Source organism: Triturus cristatus, chromosome 4_1 (assembly GCF_964204655.1).
Source record: "Triturus cristatus chromosome 4_1, aTriCri1.1, whole genome shotgun sequence".
Lineage (NCBI taxonomy): Eukaryota > Metazoa > Chordata > Amphibia > Caudata > Salamandridae > Triturus > Triturus cristatus.
In genome coordinates, this window is record NC_140585.1 from 1081748651 (window position 1) to 1081769111 (window position 20461).

A 20461-nucleotide genomic window follows, 5' to 3' on the forward strand; every position below is an offset into this window, starting at 1 on the left:
TCTTACTAAAAGCCTAGATCTACAAATATGGTTAAAGGAAGTATCCTACACCAACCATTCACAATGTATCTTTTTATCAGCTAAAGCCCTTACAGGATGATGGTGGCTCTTATTCTTTTACAAATTTGACTTTGTTATAACTTACTGCCCTGGGGAAAAACCTGCTATGGCAGATGCATTATCTGGAATTCTTAAACCAACTCTGAGCTGTCAGGAAACTCAAAAGAATCAAATTATAGGAAGTTGTGGTTTGACACTTTCCCAAGGCTAGTCAGGGAAACCACTAAAGAACTAATGAATGAAGAAATTAATGATCTTTATTTGTATGATTAATTAAAATCTTTGCAAAAACATAATACATAAAAGCTTCTCTAAGACTGTCCTCGAAGTGTCCTACACCATTCACAATGGATGTTTTTTTTATCATAGGGCCCAAGTGTTTGCTCCCACCCAGAATCTTAAAACACAGTGTTACAATGGTGTCATTCACCTTCTCTGGCAAGTCATCCTGGGAAACTCAAAACAAGAGAACATTGTTCTTGTTGGTTTCGGTGGGACACTATGAATAAAGACGTGTAGACCTTCGTAAGATCCTGCTCCACTCGTGCACAAAACAATTCACAACACTCGCTCGAAGCGAGTCTTTTGCAATCCTTCACAGTCCCTCCTGGTTCTTGGGATTCCATATGTATTATTTTGTCACAGACCTGCCCATAACCAGTGGCTGCTCAACCAGATTGGTAGTGATCTGTTTTCCAAAATGACTCTCTTTGTCCCATTGAAAAAGTTATATTTTTCCAAAGAACTTCTTTACCCAAAATATAATTTGGATTCATGAGTTGCCATCCTTAGCAGTCTTCGATCGAGGCCCCCAATTTAAAACACGATTCTGCCAAGTGGTCTGCACAGCTCTATAAATAACCCACCATTTGTCATCAGCCTATAATCCACGGACCGATGGACAAACGGAAAGAACAAAATCCATTGATTAATATTTAAAGTGTTTGTTTTCTACCATCGCTAGCAATTGGGTTCTGGCTCTACCTCTAGCAGAATGGGCATATAATAACTATTCATTCAGCAACTGGTGTTTCACCCATCTATTGTAATTATGGATGACACCCAATAAATATTCCCCAACAATTACCCACCAAGGACAATCTAATCTAAGCACCATATACTATTGCAGCGATCATTGGTGGTCATAAAGGAACAGCTCTTGCTTTCCAAGGTTACTATGAAACAGCAGGCTGACTGCCACCGGTGCCCAGCATCCATGTGCTCTATGAGAGATCAAGTTTGGATGAACACAAAGAACTTGCACTTAGAGGATCCACGAAAGCTGCAACCTTAATACATAGGGGCATTTAAAGTCACCAAAATCATCAAACCAGTTGCCATAAAGCTACAGTTGCCTGAAGACTATCACATACATCCAGTATTCCACACCTCCCTTCTAAAACCTCATGTACCTTCAACCCAACATGAAATGCCGCCTCCACCAATTTTGGTAGGAGGGTATGAGGAGTACGAAATGTATCACATACTCTACCCCAAGAGGCTGCAGGGAAAATTGTTTTAACTTGTGAATTTGAAGGGGTATTACTCTGCTGAACCTCCCACTCACATTCATGACCACATCTAGTCTGTCAATGTCATGTCTGCTATCCTGACAAACCTTGACTAGTCAGTTAGTCTTTGAGAGGGGTTACTGTCGTGACCTGGGCCTCATCATCAACCTGTAGGGGAAGACCTCCTCTCTATTTAGTGCTTCAGGTGATAGGATTGTCCACTGGATTACCTACCATTTTCTCCAATGCCATTCTGGCCTTCATGACCATCTATTGAATGCCCCCATAGGCCTCACCCTTCACTTCCTTGCATGGATACTGCTTTTGGAAAAGCATCCTCATAATCCCAACCTTCCCACGTTTTATCCCATGGCTTGGCTTCCTTTTTGGTCCGCAATTCCCCAATAGTCCCTTGTTTCATCTGAGACTCGAGATTTTGACAGATCTTGACCTCTAGTGATATTTGGCAGCCATTTTGTGGGCACAATGCATATATACTGTGCTCATTTCTCCAAGACTGTGCTTGGCTTTGTTATCCCTGGAGAGAGCTTTATTCGCACGCCAAGCTTCCATTCCTGCTTCTTGCTGAGGTTTTCTCCTGCTGGCTCCCACTTCTGACACTTCTAAAGATGATCAAAAGAAAGTAAGGAAGAGAATAAAACAATCTTCCTCAAACAACACAACAAGGTTAGTGCACTGAACATAACTTACATTAAAATGACTCAAATCGTTTTTACTTTAAAGCTTGTCTGTAGTCCAAGAGAGTTTCATGTCTTTGCAAACAAATGGATTGATAAAACAAAAGAGGTAGTTTCTTTTTAAGTCTGATATTTTCAATGAAGCAATAGAGCCCTATGTCCTTCAAATGCATAGTAGTAAATTGGGTAAATGAATGAGAGACACAAACTAAATGTGGTTATGGGAACTGTTAATGTTACAATGTTTTAAAACAAACTGTGCAATCATTGTCACTTCTTTATCTTTAAAGCTTAATGACCTGGTAGAGTGACTCCTGAATTAAGTTGAAGGTCACAGAAATGAAAAAGAAGCTCAGAAGTAAGTTCTGGGTCGAAGACTAAGAATCCAGAAGCTGAGAGAACCCACAGAAGCAGCTCAGCATCTCATCCCCAACTCAGTTTTACCTGGAGGTTTGCCGCCAGCACTCAATGGGTAGAGGGCTGAAGGTTAGTCTACAGGCAAGTGGGTGGACTCTTTTCGCTCCCGCAGGACCTGCATATTCAGGTGAATGGACTTTGACACCTGAAACTTTAGGCAGGGAAATGCTAGCTTCGACAAGGGGCATTTTCAAAATTGTCATCTTACCATTAAAGAGGATTTTAAATTACAATCCATTTGAATGTCAACAGTATTTTTCCACCTTCTCCCAATCTGATGTTAACACTTATTAGTTGACATAGGGGAATCCAGTGTTAGTCTATGAGAGAGATAGGTTGTACAACAGTAAAAAACAACTATTTGAGTTGTTCACTGCCAGCCTCAGAGTACTGTAGTGGCTGCCTGCAACAATTTTCCTCATGTTGGAGGCAGTCAATCAGAGCCTTGCTCCTCTGGGAGCCTTGCTCCCATGGGAGCAATATGACCCAAGATAATAGCTACTTGGACCACCCAGAAGGTTCTAGTTTATTGATTTGGGTTTTAGGGCTGCTCCCAAGAGTCACTCAAACCCAACCGTCCAGATATACAAATAGTTTTTGAATATCAAATTCCCAAAATCTTCTGATCAGATTTACACCAAATCACAAAAAGCACATTTTCTGTACCAAGATCTAGCTATCTATACATATATCTTGACTGAAACAAACAAAGGTTAAAGGGACAATATACTTATCTCAAGTAATTGTAACTTGCACCCTGAAGTAACTGTAACTCGCACCCCGGCTATGCACTGTGTTGTCATCAATGATGTCATAGAAGGGGGTGCTAGAGAGACCGTCCACAAGATGGTCACACTCATATGAAGCACTGCTGGCTGGAGGCGAAAATCTGTAATTTATCCAAGTTTACTGGCAGCATTGTGCCTCATCCTACATTGCCCTAGTGAACGGCTGCTTACAACTGTCGCCCGTTCTATTAGAACGTATCCCAGGCAGTGATGTTGGACTTGGCGTGTGGTGTGGCTCAAGTCCAGGCTCCTTCTACTGCCATGAACTCTGGCGGCCTCTCTGACTCTACTTTGGTGGCACTCTGGCTTTGGACTCAGCTTGGGCAGCTGTCACCTGCCTAGATGCCCCTTGTGAGTGGTGGGCGAGCTGGGCTTGCTCTGTGGGTGAGTGGACAACCAGGCATCCAGAGCCTACCTGCAGGCCCAAACTGCTTGCACCATCTTGCCGAGTGGATCACGAACACAGGCCAGCATACTGCCCCATCTCGGCCTGGGAAGACACAGCTCCTGATGTACACCAGATCCTGCTGACTTACTGGGGCTGCTCCTGCCGCACCCCTGTGGGACATACGTCCTGCCTGGAATCAACGGTGAGTGATTGCATGTGCGTAGCGGCAAGAGCTGCCACTCTTTGTTGACAGCCGTACCGATCTGAGTGCTGCGGTCGGGGTACTGAGTACAATGTTTTAAGAGGCACAGTGAACTTGAGTGCTGTGGGTGATGGAGCTTCTACTATTGGATCCTTCGATATTTGGAAGTGGCAGAACCCAGGGGTGAGTGTGGTCCCTACTACGTGACGAAAGAGGAAACTGTTGTCAATCTGCGGGAGGTATGACAGAGGCCCACAGACCATCCCTTGCATCCTCATATTGATTGAAAAACATTGCTCTGTATACCACTCAGACCGCATTTGTGCTCGATATATCTGAATGACAGTGTGAGTTTATTCCAGTCACTTGATTGCTCCGGGTGCTGCTGTGCCACACTTGTTGACCTGCTCGTGCCCCCAGATAATTGGTATGTGGTGGGGTCTGGACTGATCAGTCTTTGTGCCCTGACTCACTTGGAACTGCACAGCAACAATCTGTGGCACATCAATAGGGCTAAGGCTCACCGTCCTACTTCACAATGGACCCATCCTTGCCCTGCCCATGCTCCCTGTAACAACTTAGGATGTGGTGGGGTCTGAATACTGTCCTGGACTTTCACAGTAAATCGCTGCAAGTAGGAAACAGCTAAGGTGACACCTTGATCCACCCAAATGCTGTTGTGTTAGCGCTGTCCCATCTTTCACTGCAACTTGTGAGTTGCGGCATTCACTGTCCTTCTGAGGACACTGGATCTGTGTCTCTCCATCCAGTCTCAAGTGGGGGGATGGATGCGTCCCTTCTCAGGGTGCACTACATGTACGGATGGGGAAAGCCAATCCTACGTAATCAAATCTCTCTTTTGACAACTGATGCCAGAAATATGCAATGGAGCCAGCCTCTGAGAACTCCCAGGAGGCGACACTCAGCGTGGATGGCACTTCCGAGGACTTTATCATCCCCTCCATGTTATTATATCTAAAGCAGAGTTTAACAGCAATTGACACCAAAAAAGATATTTCCGCAGACTGGTTTGATCGGCTTAAAGAAAAGATTGATAAACACAATGACCACCTTGATCAACAGGAATGCTGCAGGTCTGAAGCCGATGAACACACCACATAGGGAAGAAGTGCTGCAAGTGGAAAAGGTACTTAAAGTAATGTGGAATAAGAATGAAGATCTGGAGACTTGTTCCAGACAAAACAATCAAAGAATTATCAGCGAGCCGGAGTTGACTCAGATGGGTAGAATGGATGACTTTTGGAACTTGGTTTTCACCCATGATCATGGTTGAGAGGGCCCATCGATTGCTAAGTCCTAGGTCACTACCTGCTACATCGCCTCACCCCATCATTGCCTGATTGTAAAATTACAGAGACCGGGACACTACCCTGCGCCTCCATGTTCCCGGATTTCACCATGTTTGTGCAGGCCACCAAAGGGACTTCTTGTTGTTTAAGCGAGTCCTTCAGCGCATTGATGCTTCATGCTCACTCCTATACCCTGCCAAATTGCGAATCTCCTGTGCTGGCAAAACTGTTGTTTTCACCGACCCAAAACATGCCACTAAGTTAATCAAGACCGCCCCTCTGAAGGCAGTTAGGTCACCCTGGGGAGATCGAGAGCAAGATACTGCATGCCTTAGCGAGACTGATTCATGAAAATTCTCCACTCTGCACACAGTATGGACTACTGGGACTGGCTATGCATGTAGTAACATCCACTATGGGACTAGATAATGGATATAAGACGGGTGACCCAAAGGAGTCCCTGCCTAAGCTTGTTGCCTTGGACTGCCATCCTGAGCTCTGGTTTCAGCCCATGCCCTAAAATGGTTAGTTACATATTGCCTGGGGGATGATGGTGTCTCCCCATACTCAATCTCTGGTCACCCAGCGACTTTCAGTTGGGTAGAGAGCTGGTCTCCTAATTTGCCACTATGGGATGATTTGCAGAACTGTATATATTTGTAAAAATGGGAAAAATTGTCATAATTCCTCTAGTGAAATCCACTGATGAAATCACAAACAAATACTACATTCTCAAATGAGACACAACCCAGCAAAACTTTCAGCTTTGAGTGTATATATATTATCGGAATACTTTATTTTTCCACAATCAAAAAATAGCAATCTCCTTGAATCCGTCATCTGGGGCGAATAGTCTTACCCAAAAACGTTCAAAGCATCGCCGACTCTTTCAAGTGTATTGAGAAATCATTCTTGGTGGTTGCTTGAGCTCTGCTGGCGAAAGACATTAAATCACCCCATAAACATAAAGATGAATGACAGCTAAGTATTGGACTGCTAATACATACCCATGTGTAGACTGATAGACGTGCCCGCCGTCTGGGTGAACAGATATAGCCCATTCAAGAAAATTTTTAAATTAGGATTTGAATAAGCTATCAAGAGATTACTTTAATTATACCTACAAATACTATTGTCCTAAGTGTATTTCTTTACCCAATGTTTTATTGTGCTGTAAAGTATTATGAACAGAGGTTTGTGTTTCAAGTAAATGATTGTCAAACATTTGTCAGACATCCATCACACACAATACGATTCCCAGAACTGGTCCAGCTCAAAGTTGTTGGAGTTCCATGGTGGATTTGGTGCATTTGGTCCATTTTGGGGACCGAAGTAGGTGGTGAGGGGTCCCGTTTACTTTGGTTGTTGACTGCAGCCACTTGGCTGCTAACTGTTTTTGTAGTTTTCTTTTTGTGTGCCACTCAGCCTGCACTTTCCACAGTCATTGCATGTGATCTTAGGATAGGCAGCACCTGCTTCTTTACCTCAGTCCTACTTCCTCATGTGGTCAATTAAAGCTGTGACATGGAATACCCAGGGGCTTAGTGACCATCCTAAAGCACGTCATGTCTCTGTAGACTTTCAGAGAAACTCCATTGCTTTCTACAAGAATTACTCCTCACAGAGGGGACACAGGCGCATTTTCGATCCAGATGGGTTGGGAAAGGCATGTCACATATCACTTTATTTGATGCTGTGGAGTTACAATCCTCATCCAGAAGGTGCTACCTTGGAGCATGCTTCTGGATATATGAGACATGCAGGGCTGATTTGTCTTCCTTGCCGGTATCCTGCACAATCATCCTTTCAAAATCCTATCTGCTTTCTGCCCGAACATAGATGGCCCCCAGTTTTTTGCTGAGATATGGTACTTGGCTGGGACACTGGGTACTGGAGTGACCTTGTGGGGAGGGGATTTCAATGTGCCTCTTCACCCCAAGATAGATAGATCTAGTGACTTCTTCAACCCTGTGAAATGGGACAGCTGCAACTGATTATGGGTGACTTTGATCTGACCAATGTCCGGCAATGTCGCCATGCTAGTACTAAGGAAAGCACTTGCATACAATGGCCCATGCTTCGTGGTCACACTTAGACTACTGCTGGCATCACAGGACATTCTGGCTTGGATGGCCCAGATCTCTTATCTACCGAGGATACTTTCTGATCATGCTCCGGTCTTAATAGAGCTTCTGCTACCCGACACCCCTCTTGCACGTTGACATGGAGGCTCCCATATGGGTCACTGCGTGATCACTTGTTCCAGATAGATATCAGGATATCAGTAGTTGAATATTTTGAACAAAATTATAACATAAAGATCTCACCCTCCTCGTTATGGGAGGCCATTAAGGTTGTCATTAGAGAAGCATGTATTGCTAAGCAAGCAGGTGTGCCCTACGCACCATGTGGGGATCTTGCCCGGCTAGAGAAAGAAATTAGGGAGCTTGAACTTTTTTTCTTGTTTGAAGACCATGAGGCCTCCACGCTTGCATCTAATTCAAGCAAGTTATTCAAATACAAGGAGGCTGCACAGCGTGAGGCACACTGCCTCTGAAGGATGTTGTGAGCTCGACACTTTGGGGAGGGTGACTTACCGGGCAAGTCCCTTGCCGAACTTCTCCACAGGCCATGGGCAAGTGACTACATCACTGAGAACCATGACAATCACTCAGAGGTTCACACAGGAACAGAGGCTATACAAACAGACATGGTTAACTTTTTCTCATCCCTATATCTGACCCGGCCGGACTCTGTTCCGCTAGACCTTACTGTCAGTCTGGACTCAATCCAGCTTCTATGGGTGGAAGAAAGTCATAGATGGTATTTGGACTTACCTTTCACAGTAGAAGAGGTCGTCGGAGTTATCAATGCAATGTCTGCAGATAGGACCACTGGCCTTGATTGCCTCACTGCCGTATTCTATAAGGAGTATGGCCCCTGTTAGCCCCACATCTGTACCCAATGTACCAAGAATGACTCTCTTCTGGTGTCTTACATCCCTCCTTGCGTGAAGCCTTCATTGTAATAATCCTTAAACCTGGCAAGGATCCTCACCACTGCGATTCATATCTCCCACTATCCATAATTAATAAGGACAACAACATTCTTGCCAAACTAATCGCTTCATGCCTCCTTCCACTCCTACCAACCATGGTGAGAGACCAATCAAGCAGGCTTTGTGCTGGGCAGATCAAAATCCTTCAATGTGCTCACTTACTTTATCCTCCTCCATACCATTGATCCAGCCTTGAATGCTGCAGCTGTATTCTTGGATTCCCCTAAGGCGTTCAACTCTCTTGAATGGCCATACCTTTTCACCCTGCCGGCACATCTCGGACTGAGCCCCACATTCCTCAAACTAATTGTGTCACGTGGCCCATGGGGACATTGTTGTCTACCCTAAGGTAGCATGAGCACGCGGCAGACTGTCCACTTATTTGCACACATTACTATACGAGTTTATTATGCAAATGCCTCTCTTTTGATATTGTCACATGAGAACCCACTGTTGTGTTCATGCTTTGCAGGTTCCTGGGATTTAGTCTGAACATTGTGAGCAAGGTCGAACAACAATGCCCCTTGTTATTCTGTTCTGGTCAGGCTCTAGCACCTAGACAAAATATACAGATGCAGCTGTTGATTGGGAATACGTACTTGGGTCTTATTGGAATACATGTATAGGTAGCAGACACTTGGAGAGGGACCTTTCCAGGGGGAAGAGCATGACAGCACCTGTGATGTAGAATCTACCATCTATAGACTGAGGAACGGGGTCTGCAGATTACAGCCAGAGATCTTCTATTATATAATCATCTTGCTTCTATACAAGGGAAGGGAGGATAGGCAACTCTGTCGTATATCACGACAGCACCTTTTATGATTTATGGACTACTTGCTATGCTGACCGCATTTGTGTTATGCATTTTTCTTCTTATTGTGGCACGTATACTGCATATTAGAGCACGTTAGTTAAAATAAATATTTTAAACTTGCTTGTGTCTCTGTCAGATCTTATTTTGGATGAGAACAAGAGTTTGAGCGGAAGGGAGTGTCTTTCAACCGTGATTCCTGAGAGTCTGGAGTGTTGTGTTCTGGGGTGTCTAATCGCTTGTTCCCCTGTGAGTAGGAGGGCAAGTGAGCCACTATAGCAAGCCTGTCCTGGGCACATTGGTACTCAGGTGGTGGGATGACTCAGTCCCTATCTACTAAGGTCCCATAATCCTATGCACAGTTCTGTGTTTGTGCAGAATCCCTGCAACAATATGTCTGCTTTATTCTCAACTGGCAGCCTGGCTGCGTGTGAGTGGCAGAATCTCTGCCCCCTTTGCTATGGTAAGGGTATCCAACAGAGATGCCCATTGTCACCCATACTCTTTGTGATAGAGATGGGACCAGTCACAGCCAGGCTCCGCCAACATTTCCCCCATCACGGCCTTGCATTCACTGATGTCACTTTGTATGTCAGGGATCCACATATACACTTAAACCCACTCATTAGGGAATTTACCAGATTCAGGGGTTCATCTGGTATCAAGATCAACTGGACAAAGTTGCCTATTTTCCCACTGATAGATGGAAAATCACCATTTACTCCTGAATTCCCACTGGTCTGGGCTGATACCCCCATCAAGTAATTCAGGGTCTGGGTCAGTAGAGACATCGACAATCTATGGAAGCTCAAATATGGGTGACTACAGTGCTTACATGGCTGGATGAGAGACTGGAGTGCTGGAGGTGACTCCCCTTGTCACTAACTTGTTGCTTGGCCATCACAAAAAACTGTATCCTTCCAAAATTCCTCTACCTCTTCATCAGCTTGCTGCTTCCCTTACCACTACACTTTCACTGACATCTTTGGACACGTTTTGTTTCTTTGATATGGGCGGTTGGACAGCTGCACATCTTCAGGGAGATTATGACACTCCCCTTGAGCAGAATGGTATGGTGGAGCACGACATGGACTTGTACTATCAGGGTGCCCAGGCCCTGTTTGTCCACCACTTGCTCTCCCCTACTCAGGTCCTTGCTCATGCGTCCCCTGAATCTGATCATGCAGTGCCCTGCCCTCTTACGAATGGAGCTGTTCATGACCCCTAAGCGCCCGCGACCACAGATTGACACTGTGGCATGTAGAGTTTGGTCATTGAACAAGCCCAGGAGTAGGGCCTGCATTGAGCATCTCTTAACTCCATCTGTGCCACTCATTGGTCAACCTTCCTTCCACATCACAGTTGATCCTGGAACACACTCTAGATTGCGAAAACTGCAACTATCCATGGATGTGATATACCTGGATGGCACTTTTCTCTCTTCTCAGCAAACTCTTCAAGGTGAAGATAGCCATCTATCAAGCACTTTTACATATTATCAACTATGCGCTGTGAACCAAGTGATACATGACTCATTTCCAAGTGCCCCGCCTACGTTGCAAGTGCTTGACATGTCTTTCACTACCCCTTCTCCCCTCAGGCTCATAACATGACTATGTTGGGATGCAGGACATTGCACCAATACTCATCCCCCAGAGCTGGACTGTGTGGGACACTGACATAACACCTCCCCTTACTGAAGAATAGTGGCACTACTGCTGTGCCCAAGCATGTACACTCTCACCCAATTATCGACTCCGCCTTATTAATTTCAATAAATCCATTGTCTCTATGGCACCCCTGAGCATCTGTTCAGGATATGCCTGAGCACAGATGCACGTTGTGTGCGTTGTGCTTTTCCAACTGCCATTTTTTTACAACTCGCTTGGGACTGTCCGGACATCTCTGATTACTGGGCTGAAATATTCACAATGATCGCAGATATCCCAGGACACTCCATTGAGCGCACGCCTAAGGTTGAACTGCTAGGCTATGTTAAAGATGCACCTCCTGTAATGTGCAATTTGACAGCGATGCTTCTCCTGCTCACCAAGCGCAGGGTTCTGATGTGATGGGGTAGACTTGTGCTTCCGCTTGCAGCTGATTGGGTTAGGGATGCAGTGTCCTGTCAGGGACAACTTGCCACCTACTAGGAACTTATACCAATGAGCTTCCGACCTACTGATTTCTGGCACCTCCTTGAATTTTATATCTGTGTCTGGGTGGTTGTGGTGGAAAATGAGGGAAATGGAGCAGAGGCTGGGTCTTCTGCACCATAAGGTGACCTCTGACCTGAACAATAGATGATATACTGTGCAGCTCTCCATATGATCTGGACTCTCCTAAATCTGCACCTAACCTGTGAATGTTGTACCATGACTCCGCTGAGTGACCATTTCTCCCCTATGCTCTGTCCCCCTTCCCTATTTTCTTATTGTTTCTCTTTCCTTTATAGAGCAGAAGAGGAGCAATGTCTACTACTAGCATATACTTTGTTATTTTTGTCGTTCATGCTCGCTGAATTTTGCATACCTCTGTAACGTTTGAAATTAAATAAACTGAATTTTTAAAAAATGACGTCATAGAACATGTCATGAGTGATGTAATATGTGAGGTACATAGCAGTGCATGGCATGTCGAGGGAGTGAGTTATAGTTACTTTGGGGCATGAGTTACAGTTTCTTGGGATAATTATTACTGGTGAATTTCAGAGCATTTGTTAATTTAAAATGGTATGTTTTAATTGACATTTCGCGTAATTATAATGTCCCTTTAACCTTGGTTTTTTTCAGTAATTTGATAAGATTTTTTTAATGCAAGATAATATTACCATACCAAACTATAATGTCATTTTAACCATGTTTTTACAGTGAATTTCTAGTGTTTTTTAATGTAAAATTATATTTTATTACCATATGTAACGCCAACCCAATACTAGGTCTATATTTTTATATGCAGAGTTCTCCACTCGGACTGTGGAGTCTCCGTAGTTGTATACGTACTATTAATTAATAGTTTGTGAATACCCCAAAAATATTAATACCTACACACAAGTTTAAATTTACCTTCGTGAATCAGGCTCTTATAATATAGCTTATGAGAACCTTGTGCCATGCTTAACAAGGAGGTTGAAAGTTACAGTGGAGTTCCTTTATAAGACCATTAAACTTGACTTGCAATATTCTTTTAACGTACGGCGGAGGAATGTTTTCATTACAATACATGGTCACACCCTCACTCTTGCCACAAACCATTTTTATTTGCTTGGTGTCTTCCTCTTTCATATGAAAAAGATATTGTGTATGCAGACACAAGAATGAAAGCCGACTATGTAGTGCGAAATTGAATGGCAAGGCCGCAATGCTAATATTTGCCTCAAGTCAACTTGATATGCACTCAATGAACTCATCAGCGAGCTCAAAGCTGAAAGTAATTAAAACTAAGTTAATTCCTTTCTGTACAGCTATGAAGGAAGGAAGGTTTTTGCTAGCAAGCCATGAATATGGCTGGAAAGAGTGCACTTTTGCAGACGTGTTATGGAATTTTCAATTAAACAAAATACAGAATGAAGGTATGCAAAAAATGTTGTTTAATTAGGCGGCATATAAACATGTTCTGTTAAAGATATTAGAGTTCAGCTTTGTCGAAAAAAAAATTTAAACACAATGGCCCTCATAACAAGTGGTATCCCAAAACAGGACCAAATTTTCCATACCCTCAGATTAACCAAAAGCTCAGAAACTGGAAAAAAATCCATTCCATTACAATTTGAACCCTGTGAGTAAACTTACCAATGAGGAATTACCAGATGAATCAGTGATTTCTTGTCCAATTGTTTTACCAATCCCTGGTTTTCCATCAGATTTTCACGGCAGGTCTCAGAATTCCGATGTGGCCCTTAGATAATGTACCAGCCCTATCGGACGCAAGAAACGATTCAAAATGAGGGTCCTTACTGGCCATTTGATTATTTTATTATTATTATTTGCATCATAACATTTGCAGAATGAGATTCTTAATGTCAATATTATGGGAATTTGGAGGAAGCTGGAAATCATTCTCCAACAAAATGTATGAGAGCAGGTCATGCACTGCCATTCTGATACCCTTACATAACATGACATAACAGGTGTATTTGTAAAGAGCACAATTACCCGTAGGTGTCCTGGCGCTGAATAACAGATGTTTATTGTTACCCAACTCAATAGTACTCATTTTATCGACCTCAGATGGATGAAAGGCTGAGTGAACCCACTGGGATTTGAACCTGTGACCATGAGGTCGAACCCAGGCCCCTGCAGTGGCTTTACCCTTCCACGCCTTGATTTAGTATGTGTCCATTCAAAGCAGGAATTCACAATTGCAAAAAGGTTATTTCATTTGCCTCGAATTTTGATATTGTGTAGGCATTGGGAAAAGTTATTAGATTTGTACATATTGCCCAAAAAATATCATGATATCAAGTGATGTAATGAAATTAAGTGAAATTGGTTTGATTTTCTTATACAGTGAGTGTCCAGGGGTCTTACTACGGATGGTGTGTACAGTGATATTGTGTTGTTATTACGCAAAGATATGAAGCTCTGAAGAAATACCCCAATGGAATGAATTGAACGATTGCTTTTTAAAATAATATAATTAGCAGACAGGTGAGTTATGTGCAGTTCTAGAATTGATTTTATATTTTGTATTAATGATCTGAGTTACTGTAATGTATGTTTTTTTCTTTAACCTTTTTCCTACCATTAAAATGGGTCCAGACTGATCACTATTACCCATCAGAGTGTGCAACTAAATGTACAGTTATGGCAGTGAACACCCTACACATATGGACAGCTATATTGGGATCAAAGGGATGAGGTAGGGCAGTGGTTCACACACATTTGACTCCTGACGACCCCCATTGAGTCACTATTGGAAGTTGGGGACCACCAAGCTAGATGTAAGATTTAAATTTCCAACATTAAAACAGTAATTTTGAAAAAATAAAAACACACATGTGCATTCCAAACAAATACTCAAATTACTAAAGATTTTAGTGTTCTACATATTAAGAAAAGTTGCAGAAATCTAAAACTTTTAGTGGGAAGATTGGTGCTGCATCTCAGTGACTGACCTTTCAATATTTGCTTTAATTTCTCAGTATGAGGCTCCGGCTCCTGCTAGGGCTGGACTGGAAACTCAAAGCCGCCATGGCAAATGTTTTCAGACCAGTCCCCATTTGGTACACACCAAGTACAAGAGGGCCTTTGGGGGGCTTACCCCCCAAAGAAAATTTGGGGGAAAACTATGCATTCTGCAACACATTTGTCATTATATATTGAATTGTTTTAGCTTTTAAAGCAAAGTAAATGCTGACCTTACTATGCACCAAAATACGACAATCTTTGTTGGGGCTCTTCAATGATTCCCTCACTATCACCCTCCAACAATGCCTCACACCTCTCTTTAGCACCTCCGTCACATGTATTTAATTCGTTTTATAGCACCTCCCATAACCAGTGTAGGGTGTCAGAGCACTTTACATCACACACATACAGAGACAATGAATCATACGTGTGTAAATCAGTGTATAGAAAATGTTACATAAGGCACAGGGAACTACAAGGTGTAGGATTCACATGTCATCCATCCTGTTAGGCATTTTTTAAGAGTGCTTGGTATGGAGAAGCACAAACTCGGGATTCAGAACATAACACAGTGGTTAGCATTGTCTTTAATAATAAGAATGTATTACTTCTCAGACAAAGCTTTTTAGCAGCATCAGGATAATGAAAGAGTGGGGAAAAAACATAACTTACTAACTTGTACCATGTAGTTTGCATGCAGCTCTTTGATGGAAGTTCAACGCTCACTGTGCTTGATTACGATTGTAACTCATGAACTGTGCAGTAACAAAAGAATCACTGTGACAAAAGCAGTAACCCACTGAGATATGCACATAAAATACTGTTTTTTGAAATGCATGTTTTTTTTATTTTATATTTTTTATTGAATTTTTATCCACAAACCATCACAGTATGTAGCAAGTATAAATACAATCCAAATACAAGCAGCCTGTCTGTATATCTGACAGAGAAAAAGAAAAAGAAGAAAAAAAAATAAAACATTAAGGGAAACACAACTGTACACTTCATATTATTAAGGATTCCATTCGATCATTCATCCTGTGCTGCCTATTTCCTGCTACATTGGAATATGGACGAACAATATTAAAAAACGTATCTAAATAATTTAACTGTAAACAAACCCTCCCTCCCCTCCTTGGGTCACCTGGGTATACACCACCCATTTATCATGTGCCTAAAAGTTGTTATTAGTGCCAGTTACTATAGCCCACCCATGGGCTCACCATTTGAAAGGCATGTTGTATGTTCTTTGAAGCAGGCATATTAACCATCTGTGCTCCCTTAGATGAGTCAAAGCTGCCACTGGAGGAAACTTCCATGTCTCTCCAGCAGGTACATTATTCACCAGAGTTATCTTGACGCTTTTATTGTTGCCCGAAAACTGCTGATCATAAAGGAACTTTGCAAAGTTCTGCCTGTGGACCCCTAGGGAATGTGTCAAGGACCCCTGGGGGCCGGGGACCACACTTTGGGAGCCACTGAGGTAGAATGTAGCTATCAGTTGTGCAGAAGGTGCAGTCGCACCTATGTCCAGGGATGTGAGGGGACTTATGCACCCAGTTACAACAGACTTTTTATTAACAAACTAGGGTATGAAAGGACGAATTTTCCTTGCTTATATAGGTCTATGGCACACTTGGTATGCCACTTCTCTGAGAGCAGAATAAAGCTTGTAGTGTACTATTATAATGCTAACCTCAAAGTAAAACGAAAGTAAAGTATCTAGACGAAGACATTTTAATGTTGAACTGAAACTGGTTGACTACAGTCAAAATCATGGCTAAAATTAACCGAGTTGACATGGTTGAAGATGACAGGTCGAGAATCTAGGATCAGTATGTATGCATTGCTGTACCTGATTGACAAAGATAAATGTATTCTTTTGTGTAAGTTTACTCTTTTTGGTTTTCACAAACTCTGATTTGGTAGCAACCTTATGAATGGGGAGACAACACAGTCTGGTGAAGAACTCCGCACATGAAAAGATAGGCCTCACCAAGTTTCCCACCAAAGCGGAGACTCATAGCGAGGACCCGTGCTCACGAGGCTGCCACCATCGAGCCTGCCTTCAAACAGCTTACAGTCCGCGTGGCGATGAGGACTTTTCTCCAGAAAATCTTCTGAGTCAGAGGGTGAGCATTCCACTGTGACAAATCTGATCCCTGTATCTTACCGGCAGTAGCTTGAGTTTGTCATTAACTTTAGACTTGGATGTGTAGTGCAACCATATGATCGCATTGGCCGCTTTGTGGTTTTGGGTGATATTTTGGCTTAAATCTTCTAAAAATCATACGTCTGGTTTCCTACATTCGACTTTTGTCACTTTCATGTCTGTTGAATTCTAGTCTATTTTTATAAATTGGAGAGGGATTTTTATTGTGTTGTGTTTTCTATTTTTAACTGTTTTGGTACTGATTAATGCTTTACACATTTCTCCTAAGTTAAGCCTCTCTTCTCTGTGCTAGGGCTGCAAAGTTTGAGCTCAGGTTTAAATTATTTAAGTTTAACTGACCCTGGATTTGAATTTTGATAGTATTGGCTGGTGCATACTCACATCCCCTCCAACTAGTAATCCAAACTCTCACAAAGATGAAGAAAACAATGATGAAAAGATCAAGGCACCAACCTCCTCTTGAACATTAAGAAGGAGAAAAGAGACAAGCAGAATAAGCAAAGTCAAGCAATTATGCCCCCAAAAACAAAAATTCATGCAATTCGAAGATAAACAGGGACTAAAATGCATAGCAATTTGGCTGAGAGTGTGATGAAAAATCAGGGAACAAAATGTGTTTGGATATATCACACCTTTCCAAGCACTACATTATATATCCTTGAATCAGGTAGTGACATCTCAGGAAGACACTCTGCAACATCTTGTTTTGTGATACTCCAATAACTTTGAAAGGACAGACCACCATCTTGGGAAGGGCATTTGTAAGAAAGTTAATTATTAATTGGGGTGGAAGGCAGACCACAACAAGTAATATACACTAACCTGTGAGGTCCAGACAAAGGCTTTGGTAATTTAAACTACAGTTCAGCCTCTACAGCACAGAACAGATAGATGTAGCTTAAAGAAAACATATAGAGCAGTTAGAAGCGCCAAAAGAACTTACTTTTGATTTAAAAGCAAAGGGATACCCCAGGACCCAGTGGAACTCTTGCAGAATGTGCCCAACTAATGGTGCTCTAGTGACCTTGCACCAGATACGTTTCCAATTTAATTTAGGGCAGGATATAGTGTTTATCACATTCTAACTGTTACAGTTGGAGAATTGTCTCAGATTAATGTGGACACTGGATGCTGGAATGTCTTGGATTCAACGGTGAGTGGGCAAACCCTACACTGCCATTCTAACTGTAACTTCACTGCATTTTCTTTTCTCCTATTTCCTACCTATGTCCACACTGCGGTTATTAAATTTTGGATATAATTTTTGGTTGTGAGCATTCAGCTGATGGGTACTTTTTTTGGACAACCTGTGTCTATGTGTTGTCAGCCGATAATCTAAGTGGATCGAAATGTCATTGATTGAGTATGTGACTCCCCATAATAATAATTTGAAATAAGCAGGCTGTACTGATGCTTTGCGTAGTGTCACAAATATCTTTCACAATTTGTAACCCACACTTGAGAAGCAAGCACGTTTTTCTGGCATGCCGCTGTTATTTCTGTATACATTGTTTTATGAAATATGTTATATTAAACATTGTTTTGCTATATACATTCCTTCTGATATTGGTTTAAATACAGTTGCTACCATGGGGACCATTGTTCATTTGAAACTAAGTCAAAAGAACTACACACTAAAAATACCACTCCCATTTATAAAAATATGGACAATTGGAAATTAACAAAATGACATAAAAACAACAAAAATCTTATAGGGGGAAAAAGATTAAAGAGAAAACGTGCCAAGAAAAAGGAAAGCACTAATCAGTAATCACGTTTTGCGGTTGACCAGTACTTCGGTCTGATTTCAGGTAGTCAGTGAGGGAGAGAAGGTCAGACACACTAAGCAGGTTTATCTAAGTTGAAGATTTTACCCTCTAACAGCCTTTGAAATGAAATTTAAAGTCTACCAGCAGGCAAGGCAGCATTCTATGTCTGGCAAAGTACCTTTAAAATCAGATAGACATTGAGCGAGGTCCTGCTGAAGCCATTTGGTTTGTCGGGAAATGCTCAGAGTGGGAAAATTCACATTTTAAGCCCCCCAGGAGTTTCTCTCAGCAGCAGGACACTTTTGGCACCTTTGCCTGGCCAAGATTTTCTCCTTCGAACTTTGTTGCCCAACGAGGTTGCACCTTGGGCAGAATGACTTGGGTAATTGGTCCTAGACTTCCAGAGGTCTGTAAAGTCCAAAATGTTTCTAAGTGTAAAGTTTTAGATTTTTGGAATACACCCTTCTAGGCACGAATAAAGCTCCCAGGAGGTGAGGGTTGAGGACCACTTGATGGAGCCACTGGGATGTCTGTAGGCCATGACATTGACTCTTTTGCCAGGTCTGCAGCAGGATCTATAGTGCTTTTGAACTTAAGGAGAGGTGGTGTCACCATCTGTCAAGGACTGCCCAGTGACAATGTTCGTTGAGTGTCCGTCTACACTAACCAAAGAAAAAGTGACTCCCCCCACAAGCCATGTTACCAATCTGCCACTAGAAGTGCCTCCTTTAGAGTGTTACAGCTTGGAGGGAATGTGGAAAGCAAGGTAGCAATATTTTCCTGAACATCCAGTAGGAGAAGAGAGCCAAGCAACACAAGCACAACTAAGAAATGATCCATGATGAAAATGATCTGGATTGCTCGAGGATATCAGCACCAGATATCGGTACCAGGGACAAAAATGCATAGTAATTGAGAATAAAGCATGTAGAAAAATCAGGGAGCAAATGTGTTGTGATTTCTCATGCTTTTTCAAAGGCCTCTTTGAAAATTCATGTCATGTTTCCTCTCATCCTGTGCCCCATGCAGCATTCTGAATCCTCTTGTCATTGCCTGTGCCACGCTCTACCAGCAACCACAGGAGATTCCTCGAGCCCACCTTTTGTGTGGAAACGCTGGAGTAGCTCCAGCACCAAGGAAGCTCCGCTTCCGAACATACAAGGCATTCTGCAACATGTTGATTTGAAGTGCACAACATGCTTCTTCTTTTATATAACCTTAGGTGCATTATTTGTACTTTCATCCTCATGTATGTGATAGCAGGCTGGGTAAAACGATTGAAGATTATTTGTCAAAACCTATTAAATCTATTGGCAATTGACACATGCTAACTTGATGTCAACTAACGCCAGATACAAACATATCTAGGTCACGCATTTTTCACTGCCATTGTACAACATAAAATAGACTGTACAAATGTGACCATGGAAGATCACTTGACTTCCCCAGAAATAACATACAGAAGACAGACTTCTAACACGAAACGGGCATGCCGAGCTGTCTATAGAAAGTGGCAAAAGCAATGTTTGAATCCGTTATAATATAGGTTTGATTTGCACTACATTTGAGTTTCATCACCATCCCACTTTTTAAGTCTATTGTGTGAGCAGAACTAAAACATGATGCAAAAGTAGTTTTACTGTATCACATCATTTACTTCTCGTTTGGTGCCACATGTGCGAAACTTTGAAATATCGAATTTCTAATTGCAATTTCCTGCGAATCGCAATTAGGAAATCGTTATTTTAAATGTGTAAACTCTTTTAGGTTTCATTTGCGATTCCCAGTGGGTCGCAAATAGACCTACCACATGAATATTAATGAGGTAGATCTCAATTTGCGACCCACTGGGAATCCCTAAAATCAAACGGTTGGTGGACTGCTGGGGTGAGCAGACCACCATGTCTGTGATTGCCTTTAAATAAAGCATTCCTTTTTTTTTATAAATGCAGCTCATTTTCCTTAAAGGAAAACGAGATGCATTTAAAAAAAAAAATGAAAGGTTTTCTTTTCATTTTAGAAGAGCAGGCAGTGGTCTTTGAGACAACCGCCTGCTCTTAAAAAATGCTTTAAAAAATATTTACAAAACGGAAGGGGTGACCTGAGGACCCCTTCCCATTTGCAAATGGGTTACTACTAATTTG